General features: G+C 38.0%; 1 protein-coding gene across 1 annotated transcript in view; it reads right to left on the minus strand.

Annotated features, from left to right (window-relative positions):
- The window catches only part of LOC140160809 (vitamin D3 receptor-like), an 85,799-nt gene extending 77,881 nt beyond the window's left edge, over positions 1-7,918 (minus strand). Inside the window, exon 1 of the mRNA XM_072184118.1 lies at positions 7,789-7,918. The gene's annotated coding sequence lies outside the window, so the exon portion shown is untranslated. The remainder of the gene's footprint in view (positions 1-7,788) is intronic.
- Between the last annotated feature and the right edge of the window lie 7,771 nt (positions 7,919-15,689).

Raw genomic sequence — 15,689 nt, forward strand, 5'->3', positions numbered from 1 at the left:
CCGTGAATCCGTCTAAATTTATCATTATTATGTCTTCAGAACATGATTTTGATTCTAAGATGTGATTTTTGGTCAAAATTTAAAAAATGTGACTTTTTGGGTTAAAATGTGATTTTCAATCAAAATGCAATTTTTGGTCAAAATGTGATTTTGGTCCGGCCAAAATGTGATCAAATTTTTTTAAATCTAGCTCAAAAATGGCCAGAAAATGCTAAATTTTCAAAAACAAATTATAAAAAGCCTGATTTTTACCCAAATTTTAAATAATTTTGGTGAATTTGATCAAAATAAAAAAAATGGGTCCTAGATATTTGTTTCTAGTTTTAAAAATTAATAATTTTATTTTATTCAAGAACGTTTTTGTTATGCCAAAAAAATTGTTTGGGATTTTCTCTCGCAGATGAATTCATCAAGCATATAGCTGCGCCATTCTAACATGTATTGACATTGGGTCATTTGAAGCTTAAATGTAAACATGTAGCAGATGAATAAGATATGGCTAAAACCTGGTAAATCCAGGATTTCAAATTAGATTATTCTTGTGAAACTACACAATTTTTCATGATAAATTGCCCGCAAAATCACACTTCTCTTCCAATTATTCTCCGGCAAAATAAATAACTTTTATTGCAGAGATGGTTAATTTACCAGCCCAAAATATCAGTATCAGTGCTTTTTTCCAGAAATGAGGACTAGAGTCACTGGACATCCCTGTTGTTTAAAAATGAATGAAACTGTCACAAACATCCAAGCCCTGGTCGGAATTGCACTCTTAGTTTGCGTATGTGAATTACACAAACTATGAGTGCATTATCACATAATTTAGGGGTGCAGTCATATAGTTTCATGACTAAACGGTTGTTTATGCCCGAGGGGCCGCTTATGCCCGAGGGCATAAACAACCGCTTAGTCATGAAAATATATGAATGAACCCTGCTCATACATATCAGAACATTTTGTGATTCTTATTTCATCAAAATATTAACAAAAAATAACAAGAAACATCATTAAAAACCATGAATTTCGTTCGTTCTCCCTACCACTGCAATCAAGACATCCGGGCCACCGGGCATAAATGCTGTTTATGCCCGGCTCGATCAATCACGCTACCGTTATATAGCGCAGATGTATGAACATTGGGATCACCATCACCAAGCGAGTCAGGGTTGCGTTGCAGCAAGCTGTCTTCCAGAACGGTAAACTGCATATCCGCCAATACACGCTTTTTCAATGGGAAATGAACTTTGCTGCTTGGATGATGTCACGATGAGGTTAGCATTTATTCCGTATTGAAAAGCGTGTACTGACGGATATGCAGTCGACCGCCTCCTTAACTCTTATGACTATCCACTCCGTCTATTCAGACAGACTTACTCGAGAACTCTAATGCTGGTTTCATACTTTCTGCCACTTGCCGCTGAGCGGTGTGATGCTTCATCATACCACTTGCACTTTTCTGCAAGCGGAGCGGCACGCTGATCAGCGACATGACTATGAAAGCCGATGTTGCCGCTAAACATCGCCAAAAATCGTATCATGTTCTCATACGTCATAGCGGCACCGCTCCTGATTTGACTTGAAGAGAACTCCTAGCGATGCTGCCGCTTGGGCAAAGCAGGGGAGTGATCGACATATCGTGTTGCTGCTGGTCACCGATGGGTTTCCGGCGCAACTGCTCAGTGAAGCAAAATCGTCGTCAGAACGGCAGGAAGTATGAAATCAGCATTTAAGTTTCAAATTTGCACACAACATTAAACACATTCAAAGCTAGAGTATATTACTATCGTTTTTTAGCCGGTCAGCGCTTATACTTTCTATTGCGACAGTGCCGTAGCATTGGGTCATCATATTGTGGGGGGGGGGGGCACCGACCATGATTGGGGGGGGGGCACCAGGTCTGATTGGGGGGCACAAGCCATTTTCCTATGGGATTTTTAAAATTTCAGATCGATTGGGGGACATGTGCCCCCCATGCCCCTATGACGCTAAGCCACTGAATTGCAACAGATTTATTCTGTTTGATTGAAATTTGAATGAAAGTTACTTTGATGAGTATAATCTTTTGAGATTGCCAAATTTTGAACAGTCCAAAATTTTGTTGAAGTCATGAAGTGTAATTTTAGCAACACTTTTGATGTGATCGCCTGTCATACTCATGATCAGCTGTGTTTTACTCTGAACTTCTATATCACCCTTTGCACGATTCTGCCGCCTTGCTACTAAAATGAGGACATGAGGTTCTCCCTGCAGATGTAATGTGCACTTTTGTTTCTCACACTTTTCTAGCAACGCGCCAGAAGGCTTTTGAAACGGCATGTACGCGGTAATTAAAAGCATGCATTTGTCGCGCCGAAGTATCAATGACTAGGGCGGAACATCCCCCCTCAGACACCCCCCTGCATATACATAAACAAGTGGTCACTTTCGCTTCTGTTTTAGTGAAGACTTGTCCACAAGTTAGGCCGTCATTTCACAGTTTTTCAAGCCAAAATTTTACACAATAATAGTGCCAAAATGGTCCACCAAATGGCTTCAATTTAAGGTCTTCATTTTGCAAAAGTTTCTTACTTCTGAGGGGGAACATCCCCCCTCAGACACCCCCCTGCGTATACATAAACAAGTACTCGCTTCGCTTCTGTTTTAGTGAAGACTTGTCCACAAGTTAGGTCGTTATTTCACAATTTTTCAGCTGTTTCAAGCTAAAATTTTACACAATAATAGTGCCAAAATGGTCCACCAAATGGCTTCAATTAGGTCTTCATTTTGCAAAAGTTTCTTACTTTGAGGGGGGTACAGACATCTCCCTACGTCGCGGGGGCGCGATGTGCGCCCCTGCGGTCAGCGTTGCAATTTTTTTGCAACAGAGGTTATTTATTCTCAGCGATTAACGAATAGAGAGCAACTCTACTAGTCTTATTTAATACAAGACTGCCCTACCCCAACCCTAAACTCCATAAACGAGGACTGGACTCAAGTCTAGCAAGGTGCACCCTATTCGGTAATTGTACCATTTATTCTGTTAATTAATGTTGAAATTTTGATGAAAGTTGTACATGTATAGATTAGACAACTGATCTTTTAAATAAAGATTGCCTATTTTGAACAGTCCAAAATTTTGTTGAACTGTAATTTTAGCAACATTTTTGATGCAATGGCTGGTTGTGATCGGCTGTGTTTACTTCTGAACTTTCATTGCTTTACACGAATGCGACTGTCTCTAGCCTCGAATGTGAAGCTTATCGGTGAGCAAATTCGTGGCTAGACTTCTCGAGCAAGCTTCCGCGAATCTGACTAGACTTTGAATGCAACAGTCTCAAATGTGAAGCTCATCGGTGAGCAATTTCATGGCAAGACTTCCCGAGCAATGTTTCAAGACATATTGAAAAATATCAATGTTTTTTCCAACATTGATTTGTCAATGTTTTCAATCTAAACTCTTCAAAAAAAGTTTGCAAACTTTCCAAAATGGCTATATATCAGAAATATTTGTAATTTATTTCCATATTATTTCATATCAATACAAACATTGTTCTTTCCTGTCAAAAATGACACCAAATTTGTGACAATAACTTATTCCACGGTTGAGTAACTGTCTTTGAAAGACAGAGAGGTCTTAAACAAAATGTGCCAAATCTGCCATTGTCTGCGCCATGTACATCAATGAACATGAGTAAGGAACATCACACTGTTTCATTAGTCTATGATTTCGAAGTGCTGACAGCCTGATGTACCGGTCTTCTGCAGCCGTTGTTTTTCTTGGGCGGCCACTTTAGGGTCTGTCTTTGACATCTCCAGTCTGACGAAACTTTACTTTTAGCTTGGAGATCATACATGGAAACTCCAAAAGTTGTTTAACTTGATTCTGAGGTACATGTATGCCAGCCTCAAGCTGACCATATATAGCTTGAACCTTCTGATAATCGAACCATGGTTGATTAGAACTTTCTTTGCAAATGACCAATATGAAGAACTGTTTAATCCCATCCTAGCCATTTTCATTCAAAATGATATAGGCCTACTGCAAACAACTTTTCATTCATTCTTTTATTGATGTATTAACCCACTCATTTTTTCATTCATTCAAAGCAATGAGATGAGCACAGAAAATGGTTAATTTGGCACATTTTCTTTGAGACCTCTGTGTCTTTCAATATCGTCACAAATGTGGTGTCCTTGTTGACAGGAAAGAACAATGTTTTCACTGATATGAAACAATATGCAGATAGATTTCAAAAATATCTGATATACAGCAGTTTTTGAAAGTTTCCAAACTGTTTTTTTTTTGAGGAGTTTATTAACATCAAATCAAATTGGGAATGTTCTAAAACATGATTCCATGAAAAGGGAATTAAATCAGACGTTTCTGACACTTTGTATTTTCTTGATTAATTCAAGGCGGTTCTCAACCCACGAGTCTCGCCTTCTTTCGCGACCCCTGCTTTCGTGATACTTGTGTTGAAGTAAATGAACCTGCAACAACCCATGGTGACCCCAAAATGACCTTCCAAAAATGTGACTCTAAATGTTGACTGTACCCACCAAATTTCATGCCCATACAATAGTTTTTGTAATTTGACCTCAGCTGACCCCTGGATGACCCCAAAATGACCTTCCAAAAATGTGGCTCTAAATGTTGACTGTACCCACCAAGTTCCATACCCATACAAGTTTTTAGTAATTTGACCTCCAATGACCCATGGGTGACCTCGGATGACCCTGAAATTAAATTTGTTTCATGCACATACAACAGTTTTGAATAATTTGACCTCAGATGACCCCTGGGTGACCAAAAATTTGGCTCTAAATGTTGACTGTACCTGTGACCAAGTTTCATGCCCATACAACAGTTTTTAGTAATTTGACCTCAGATGACCCTGAGTGACCTCAGATGACCCCAAAATGACCTTCCAAAAATGTGACTCTAAATGTTGACTGTACCCACCACAGGCCTTGCCGCTTGAGGCAAGCGATCGCTCTCGCCGCCACCGCCTCCCCCAAACTCAATTTCTAGCGAGCAATTTTCAACTCGCTAAAGACACTAAATATCACTTGCTGCGAATCGCCCAAAATTGAATCCAATATCAATTTACATGCAAGTCTCAGCACTTCATATCCTGTATCCGATCTACCGTAATAAGTTAGCCTTAAACCTGGATACGAAAGGTTGTGAAGCTTTGTGAACAGTGTGTAATATATTGTTTCATATTAGTATACATGTACTAGAATTCGCGGTTCTCGGGTTGGGCGGTTCTCGTGATAGGTCTATCTCTAATTACCCAGCACCCGTTACCCATAATACTTGTCCTGACCTTTCAAACTACTACGATATACGTCCCTCAATGATTTTAGACACAACTATCAACTCTTGTTTCGTAGCTGTGACGCTTACTTCGGAACCCATAATCTGAAAACCTATCGTTCGCCTATTCCAAGCCCTGTCCTGCTACCACATCGGAGGACCCAATAATACCACGAAATTCTATTAGTGTCTGGATGTAGGCCGTCAATTCAATCGGGAGAAATGTGAACGCAAACGGGTTATACATGTATAGGCCTTACCATAACTGATGATTTTTATGTTAATCATGTCTTTAAAATAGGCCTATTTGTCTGATGAGATGCACCTGTTAGTCACACTGTAATGCTTTCCGATGCGCGATGCGGTACTCTGCGCACACCCCCGTTGATACTCCGCGATAGCATACCGTGAGCACGCGATACCGCACCGCGCGTACGCTATCGCACCACGTGAACGCGATAGCGCGCGGACGGACACGCCATGATTAGTATTATGATATGAATGATTTTTCAGACCTAGCGAGTGATTCGATTAAAATGTAGAGAGTGATTCGACCACTCGCCTAGCATATCAGCTCGATCCACAAGGTGGATTTATTCACATTTCCAACCATATTTGTAGAAGCATTCCACATAAATTATGCAAATTACCAACTAAATGTGGATACTTTTCACCAAAAAACTTATCAGGTGATCAGCAGGTGTCTATCGCTCCTGCCACCAAGTTTCAAGTTACCCACGCCCCACGGATCTTGAGATAGTTTGTCCACAAACTCCACTATCAATTTACGCTGATTAGCATAAATTATGCAAATTAGCTAGATGTAAATTTGCATATTTTTCAACAAAAAACATATGATTACAGAGCAAACTTGGATATCATTCCTCCCACCAAGTAACGTCCCCGTCATCATCATGCACGTACATTGTAGCTCTTACGGATCCCCAGATACAGCTCCGGCGGACACCCTTCCCCCCACACACACACAAGGACAGACAGAAATGCAGAATAGCACTTGATAAAGTCCCAATTCAGGTGTCAAAAAGGGGACAAAATTTATACGGGCAAAATTACAACCAAATCAGGGAAATCACATGTCATTTGCTAAAAGTGACTGATAGTACATATTGGTATGATTTCTTCTTCTTCTTCCTGTGTAAGTGCAGACTTCATAAGAAGATAATCGCACTGCAGTGTGTTGTGCTCTCCGATCCAAGATTTTGCAGACAGCAGAGTTCAGTGCAAAATATTTACAGTGATGTAGTGTGTTAAAAATACTATTATTTAAAGTTTGATTGAAGTACAGATTTCAATTAAATTATATCTAGTTCTAAGTCATTTTGTTGACTTTGTGCTCATTATTTTAAAGCGCTTCACAAATTTTCAATGTAGTCAATGTTCAATGTTTTTTTGAACGTCACAACAGCTTGAATGATATTGACGTCCCAATTTAGAGAATTCTGAGCAACTCGGACAATTCAGTATTGAGTATAGACCTGGCAGAGCTGTATGTGTGGCTCACGCATGCAATATGAAGCAGAGCTGGATATAATAAGAATATAGTTAAAACTAAAGTTTTGTTTTTTTTAAACTTCCGTGGTCGCGGCAGAGATGTAGACTTGAGTCGTGTGACTTGGACTCGAGTCTGACTCAAGTCACTATTTTTGGGACTTGTGACTTGACTTGCAACTTACAAAAAATTGACTTGTTACCAACGCAAGTTAAGTCTGAGGTTACTTTCCTGTAAATTGCAATTTATGGATAGAATTTATGAATATTAATAGGCCTACAATAACATTAATGAATTATCTGCTGGCGGGCCTCGTGTCCCGCATAACCTGAACTGGATATAAATAAATACATAAATAAATAGTGCCCTAAATCAGCGACACAGGCTCGGCGTGGGAAGTAAAAGTATGTCAGGTTGAAAACTCGGAGTCCTAGCTGTCCCAGCAAACACAAAACTGCTGAATAGACTTGTAGTGACTTGTGACAAGTTGTGACTTACTTGCGACTTGACTTGTGATTTGATGACTTTGACTTGACTTGACTTGCAACTTTTTCAAAATGACTTGACTTACTTGGGACTTGGACAAAAGGACTTGTGACTTGGACTTGACTTGCAAAAATGACTTGTTGACATCTCTGTGGTCGTGCCTCAGCGTGATCGGCAGCATTACGAGCCGTAAACATAAAAGCAATAAACAATCACGCTGATTGGCTGATCAATGCACTTGACAACAAGCCGGCTGACCCATTGGTCTTCGGCGCGTAGGCAACCTTCCTTGTCACTTCTACGCGATCGCAATTCACCAGCTCATTATTAGTTCCAGTATCTGTAACTTTAACATTATGACATTATCTGATTCAGGTCCATAGATGTCATTATGTTTATGATAAAGACTGAAGTCTTGCTGGCAGGACTACCAGCTCATGAGCTTTTAAAAAAACAACTTTAGAAGATAAGTAGATTGTGAGTTTAAGCTTACCTACTCTGTGACACTGTACGTGCTGTACGACTACGAGATAGCACAGCTGCTGTCGCTGTCGGCAGTTGTGCAAGCACATCAATGCTGCAGATGCATGGATTTCAATCAGTGAACTGTATATACAACCGAGAAACTAAAGCTCGTCGAATACTCGTTGACAAGCAGACAGCAAATGTGCACTACGGTTGTAAGAATGTAAGTCCACTGAACAGTCAGATATGTACGCTCTTCGTCCATGTCAATAATGCGCAACACAGTTTGAAGCTGAATTTGTACTCCATCGCTGAGCGACGAGCGATTGGTATTTTGACCAATGAGGTAGCTCGCTTTTCCCAACACAACAAAAAGTGCTCAAAACCAATCGCTATCACAGCGATGTTGCACAAATTCAGAGTAAGGTGGCACACCACTAAATAAAACCTCCTGCTCCCGCAAACTAAAAGAAACGTAACAAGAAATGTCTTTAAAAAGACAACGCCATGGATGAATAAATGTTTCATAAATTTTTATACATTGACAAGTAGGCCTACTTGGAATGCTAGTATTAATTTTTTTGTTTGTAGCACATGCACAACTAACCGGGTGGGAAATATTGTTACCACTATAAGATATTCTCAAGAATTTTCATGTTGAAAGCTAAATTGAAAAATGTGTGCTAAATAGGTCTACATTTAATTTATACTTGTACAACAAAGGGATCAATGGAAATCACATCCACTGAGTTTCGCATCAATCCAACAATCTATATTCAGACGACCTTAAGAATGTTTGCTGCCGGTGATCATAACCAGCCATGACAAATTATCCAAATATCTATTATCAGTAACTGTTAAAGCCATATTATAACATTTCTGTAAAAATAGATTAGTATATTTAGTTTCCATAAAATGTTAGCTTTTACTGTCAGATATGTCCACCTTTTAATTTTTAGCCGAACAAGTGAAGTAAAACATAGAAAATTGGAATTTACTACTAGCGCCAATGCATTAACATCCGCGGTTGTAATACGGTACGATCATCTGGGTGTATGTGTATGTGTATCCTGCACGCCGTGTACATACTGTGCATACATGTTCGACTAATATTTCCGTCGTAATAATAAAACGCCGGTACGGTTCCATCGTTTTATTCAAAATCTCGGATTTTGACAAAACTACAGCACCTTTAAGTCTTGATTTTTGCAGAGTATCTTTATTGCCTAAATGGCCGCCATTTGAAAAAAAGCGCCTTGGCTGTGACCTCCTGCAGTTACCTGTCATATTAATAACCTGACTTAGTAGTACATTATTGAAAAGAGAAATGTTTGTGAATGGTCCCTTACTTTGATCTGACATTCAACATTTTCGCTTACACCCATCATGTCCACAACAATTTAACTCTTACAGCTTCCTGTCAAATCTCTCATTAATAACTCTAAATTTCTGTCTGTTTACCTTTTCTGTCTTGTACCATTTATAGGTTTTTAATTAAATGGATAAACCTGAAGCAAGAAGAGGCTTTCAAAAGACACAGTTCACGGATTAGGTGCAGAGTAATTTGTTTTAATTTTCCATTTTCGTATCTAATCTACTCTGCACTGATCTTACAATAAATCAGTGATTTGAGGCATAATGATACCAACATCCTGACTTGTGGAAATACAAGCTTTCAAATTCATAGGCCTATTTAATCACAGATTATACCACATCATTAGGGTTCCAATTAAGATAAGCAAACATTGCTGGGTAGATAACGGATTTAGTTGCAAGCACATTAAATCAAAAAGACTGCATGATTACACAATCCAATCTTGCATTTTCTGAATGAATTGAATTGTCAAATATAAATGTCCTAAAAACTTTATTTGTGAACGGATTTTCATCGTCGACAAAACAAAATGTATGTTGAATATATTGATTATTTCATTGAGAGCATTTCCCTTAAATTTCTTCCATAAATAATCACAGAGTATTATCTGTTTACAAATTAAGCGGTTTTTAAATTGTATGTTCAGTTTCAATTAGCGTGTAATTTCGTTATCGGTAGCTATCGGTACTACCTGCTGATTCTACAAAAACATGACCTTGCTCATGTTTACATTGTATAGTCAAAAACAGATAATATGTGACATGTTATGTCAAAAGGAGACACTTTTGGGCAGTGTCATGAGAAATATAGCCAAAAATCTGCCTGGGGATGATTTTTCACAATTTGGGTTTGTTGCGAATTTGTGATGTTATTAAGGGGGTACTACACCCCTGTCCAATTTTGTGCCTATTTTTGCATTTTTCTCAAAAATTACAGCGCATTGGTGACAAGTAAGATATTAATATTATAGGGGCAAGGACTGCAACTACTGCACTGGAAATTTTATTTCAGCACAGACAATAGTTGTGGAGTTACAGTCAAAAATGAGGGAAAACCAATATTTGATCAATAAATCAAAAACTACTTGCCTTGAGTTGCTGAATGTTCAGTGCAGTAGTTGTAGTCTTTGCCCCTATAATATACATATCTTACCTGTCATCAATGCGCTATAATTTTTCAGAAAAATGCAAAAATAGGCACAAAATTGGACAGGGGTGTAGTACCCCCTTAATGTTAGAAATATTGTCTGATAATTTCAGATAGGAATATAACTGGCATCTTGTATTTTTGGAGACATTTTTCAAGGTAATTCCTATTCTCAACATTGTCAATAATATTTTCAAAGGCCGAGATCTCAATTTCCAATTTTATAATTTACCACAACTTACGAACTCAATATCTTCGCTTAGGAATGTCCGATTTCATTGGGAAAAAGGGCGTTGTGGAGCAAAATATCCCTATGTTTAAGATATGTAAAACCTCGAAATTGATAACCTGCCCAAAAGTGTCTCCTTTTGACATGACACGTCACATATGCATTGATAGTAAAATCTGTTTCTGCATGAGTATACCAGGGATGGAAACTTTGCCTTCTTGGAATTTTATTGCCATTTGATTGATATGACAAAATCAATTGGACAGGTATTAATTCAACAGAAAATATCCTATTTTCGTCATTATTACGTTCTCAGAATCTTCCTTAAGTTTGTACAAAGTTGAAGAGTCCAATATAATCAACACTTGGACTCAAAACTTGGACTGTGTTGGGATAGGCTCACTTTCCCCCCCCCCCCAAAATAAATATTGTTTTCTAAAAAATTTTGACTAAAACACATGTTTGACCAAAAATCACATTTTTTTACCAAAAATCACATTTTGACCAAAAATTACATTTTTTACCAAAAAATCACATTTTTTACCAAAAGTCATGTTTTGACCAAGAAAAGATTCTGAAAACATAATAATGATAAAATTTGATGGTTTTTTCACCCAATACAAAATGTATTGGTCTTGATATGAGTTTAAAAATATTGGACTCGACTTCGTCTCATCCAATATTTTTAAACTCATAGCTCGACCAATAAATTTGTGTATTGGGTTCAAACCATCCAATTTTATATCAAATTTTAACCGATTTGAATGTGTTAGGTGTCAATTTGGACTGAAAATGAGCCCGGGAAAATGAGCCATTTGCCAGATTTCGTTGATTACAGCAAATTTCATCCATAAACAAAAACTTATCCAGCACATTTCATATCTACCTATACTCTTGAACCTCATCCTTTTCTGAAAAAAAACCCCACAATTTGATGGTCATCACAATAAAGTCATACATATGCAAAATGAAGCAATTACCTATTGCCAACTTGGTAAAATGCATACTCGTAACCCAATCTCGTACATCATAGCACCCAGTTTGGTTTGTGGTTTCGAAATATTGCAATTAAACGTATAGTTCTTTCAAATTTGAAATGTTAAAAGCTGCTAAAACCCAAATCCAGAACAATCAAGCATTATATTTATAAAGATATAGCAAACTTTCCATGGTAGAGTTTGGACCCAAGACAAAGTAGACCTAAATTAAGTGTCAATTCAGAATTAACCCACCATGCCGGAAAAATACAATAAGTAAACTTTTAATAAGGGAGCGCTCATATAGCTAAATATCTTCTGGGGTGGAAAATACTTGGTGGGTAGCTGTGGGTTGTCCTCCATAGGATACCGCAGGGATATTTTAACAGAAGGGTGGTCCGTGGTCGCAAAAAATTATGGGGGTACTGTAAAATGGGATAACTTGGGCACTTTTCAGAGTTTTTAAACCACTGCTTCCAAATAAAACCAATTATATTTCTAATTATTTCTTATGAAAAAAAAAATCAAAAAAATTGATCTTCGTGTATACATGTATGAGCAAGTTGTTGATTTTTGTGACATTTGACCCCTTGCAAAAATAATCAAGCACACAAGTTGCTCACAATTATCAATTTTTATTTTTTTGCATTGGAGAAGTGTAACTATCCCAAATGGGCTTTTGAGCGTGTAAACAAGCCTAACAAAGCGAGATCTGACAATATTAAAACAAGGACATGCAATGCAAATGTAGAGACTAAAGGGCAAATAGTGCTACCTTATATTAAGGGAACGTCCGAGGCCCTCAGAAGAACTTTCAGCAACTACGGTGTCAGGGTTTGTTTCAAACCAACTCAAACCCTTAGACAGTTAATTGTGTCACCAAAAGACAAGTATGAAAAAGAAGACATAGCGGGACCAGTGTATATTTTATCCCTTGTCAGGGAAAAACACTTAAAGACCAGTGCTCGGAATCATATATTGGCGAAACAGAACGATCCTTGAAAACCAGATTCCTTGAGCACCGTCATCCAAGTTCCAGCTGGTCAGAAGTCTCCAAACACATCCACATTGAATCCCCGGGGCACCAAGTCGACTTGGAGCAAGTTAAGATCCTCGACTGGGAACCTAAGTATTTCGAAAGCGGTTTCAAGGAGGCCATCTACATTAGAGTCAACCAACCTTCACTTAACCGTGACGGGGGCCGATACCAGCTACCAAGAGTCTACGACCAAGTGTTGGGGTCAAGTGTCCAAAAGGTCATTGATCCCACACTTGGGTTGCCAGTCTCCCGATGAAGGTCGAAGTTACGACCAAAAATTTGAGGTATGTCTAATCTTGTGTTGAGATCAAAAGTTTAAAATCATAAAAAAATATTGTCACCAATTATTGTCACTTGGAATTTTTGAAATGAAATATTTGGCAAAAAAACCTGAAGATGTGTCGAAGTTGAAGCCCCATTCAAATACATGTAGCTAATTTACATGCATATACTGTCAGTAAATAAATTACAGATTCATGTAAAATGCCATATTTTGTCTTCCCCAGCTTTTGGCTGGACCACTAGCAGGCTATGTTAGCACATCTATGACAGTAACAAAGGTACCAAAATCTGAATTTTTATGATTTTTATGATCGTCCAGATGAGCAAATCACTGAATGGGCCTTTGAGGCTGTCAATCAGGTTACCCACCTTTAAAGGGGGAGGGAGAGGGGGGATTAATATATATATCTGTACACAATCAGTACCCAAAGACACCAAACCTAAATCACGAATAAAGTAATCAATAGATGAATAATTCTTAAGGCTGTCAAGTTTTAATTACTTGGCATGAGATGCTGTCCAACCATAGAGGTTATGCAGAGGCGGTGCCAGGATCTTTTCGGGGGTGGTGGTGGGGGGATGGGGGCGGCATTGGAGGCCAAAATGAATTTTTGGAGGGGGGCTAAATCAACAAATTTGATTTAAAAGCCCCCCCCCCCCCATTAGCCTATTTCGAGGGACAAGGCCTTGTAAACTTCAAGGAAAAGTAGTCTCTTTTGCTCAAATAAAAGGGGTCCCACAGTTAAGCAATGGTAGAAAATTGTCTTTTTTCACTTTCAACTTCAATTATTATAAAGGGAAAGTCTTTTATTTTATGGCTCATTCTTAATTGTCTCATGTATATATTAAACTTTACTTTCCCCGATTTTCTAGGAAATCTAATGAAAGACCTCGTCGTACAGGAGCACTAAACACCGCGAGGTATTCCCAAAATCTCACTCGATTTACAGCGAAATACACTTACATGCACCCCTGTGTCATTAAAGTAGCGTGCTATAGACGGCCCTCACTTGATAATAGTCAGTCCAATTGACTTGGCTCAAACGGTGTTTCCTAGAAATACTTTGCCAGATTCTCCTCTCTAAAAAGGAATCCGATTGGTTACAAAATGCTGTCGTACCGTAGGAAAAACCATACCCTCTTCCGTACAGCCCTGCTTAGTGTGTTGTGTGGTAATGTATGCATTGTGCATTGACCTCGAACGCCTCTGTACACACAGCGTGCACACACTGGAGTCGAGTATAATTTATTTAAAGAGACTTTCATAGGAAAACTTTTCCATATATGCTCTCTTTTTTCATTCAAATTGCAAGTTTGGAAATAAGTCACATCATGCCAAATGAGATATCACAATACGCAGAACAAAATTCTCATTGACTACTTTATTTGGTAATTTAATTGTCTTCAAGATATTACTTTTGTTTTAAGTGTACAGATACTTTTTGTACACAATATAACAACTTAATCATAATAAAGCTAATTTCCCAGTAAAATTCAAATGGAGTCCCCCCACAAATAGCCCCATTTGAAATTCACACTCCCTCTGTAGATGATATAAGTCATGATATATCCAAACTAGGCATGTTCATTGCCACTTTTTCAATATCGCCAGCAAAATATCGCGATAATCGATATAATATGTGACATGATCAAGGGGAATGAGTCACATGTCGACCCTGGTCGAAAATGAGGTTTACTTATGTTTCTAAAGAGGACAATTAGATCTTTCAGAAACTGAAAACCCCACGTTGATACCACTTTTCTTTGCAAAGTTACGTCAATTTATCAATCGCTGAAAACAATATAAAACAAAAGAATTTTAACACTTTCTTTGCCAATATCTCAAAATCAATATTAGCGACATCCGACTCATTCCCCTTGATCGTGTCACATATGGCGATAATGAGGGAAGCTTAAAAACATTTAATTTGGATTTGGCCAAGTTTGTTTCGGAAAAAAAAACCATGAGAATATGATTAAATATTGTTAGTCTGTATCTGGTGGGCGCTATTGCTAGTATTGTCATTGGCACCATTGTTGGGTGGCGCTATAGCTAGTGGTATTGTCATTGGCGCCATTGTCGGGTTGGTCACTCTAGGTGTCATCTGCCTGCTTTTCGGTTTTAAATTGAAGACACATTTTTACTATCAAAATATCTTGGCCTGTCAAACTATTATCGTGATCGCGATAATGACAATTTATCGCGATCGACAATAATAACATTATCATGAGCATGCCTAGTCCAAACTATACTGAAGTTTTTAATACCCTGAGCCCGGGCCAGTCCTTTGCAATGTATAAATCGCTCTAGTTTAGACAATAGAGAAAAATCGACCAACAAAATATTGTAAATTAAAAATATAATCATCACTGTAATTTATTTCATGATACTCAATAGAACACACATACCGTATATATATATAATTTTTATATAAAACACAAGAGTTATATCAGTTGCAGCAAAAAGTGCTCGATGCATTATTTGCAGAGCTTATTACAATATAAAAATTAGGTTTATTTCGCAACCATCGGTTTCACGCACGCTTTTACACGGCAATCATCAGGCAAAATGACCTCCCTAGCAGAAATTCTATACAGCAAGAAGTGTATCAAAAGTGTATCAAAGTGTATTAAAACTGTATCAAACGGCAATTTGATACAGTTTTGATATACAAAGGGTGTATTGAAAATGAATCAACTGAAAATATAGGGTATCAAAACTGTATCAAATACCACCTAACTGTATCAAAAATGTATGAAAAGTGTATCAAATTTGAACTTAGTTAATTTTGGCCTTGCTTGTGGTGTATCAAAAGTGTATTAAATTGGACTTTGCCTGTTTTTTAGTGTACCGGTATGTAAAGTGTATCAAATTGAACTT

The sequence above is a fragment of the Amphiura filiformis genome, chromosome 9 (genome assembly GCF_039555335.1).
Source record: "Amphiura filiformis chromosome 9, Afil_fr2py, whole genome shotgun sequence".
NCBI lineage: Eukaryota > Metazoa > Echinodermata > Ophiuroidea > Amphilepidida > Amphiuridae > Amphiura > Amphiura filiformis.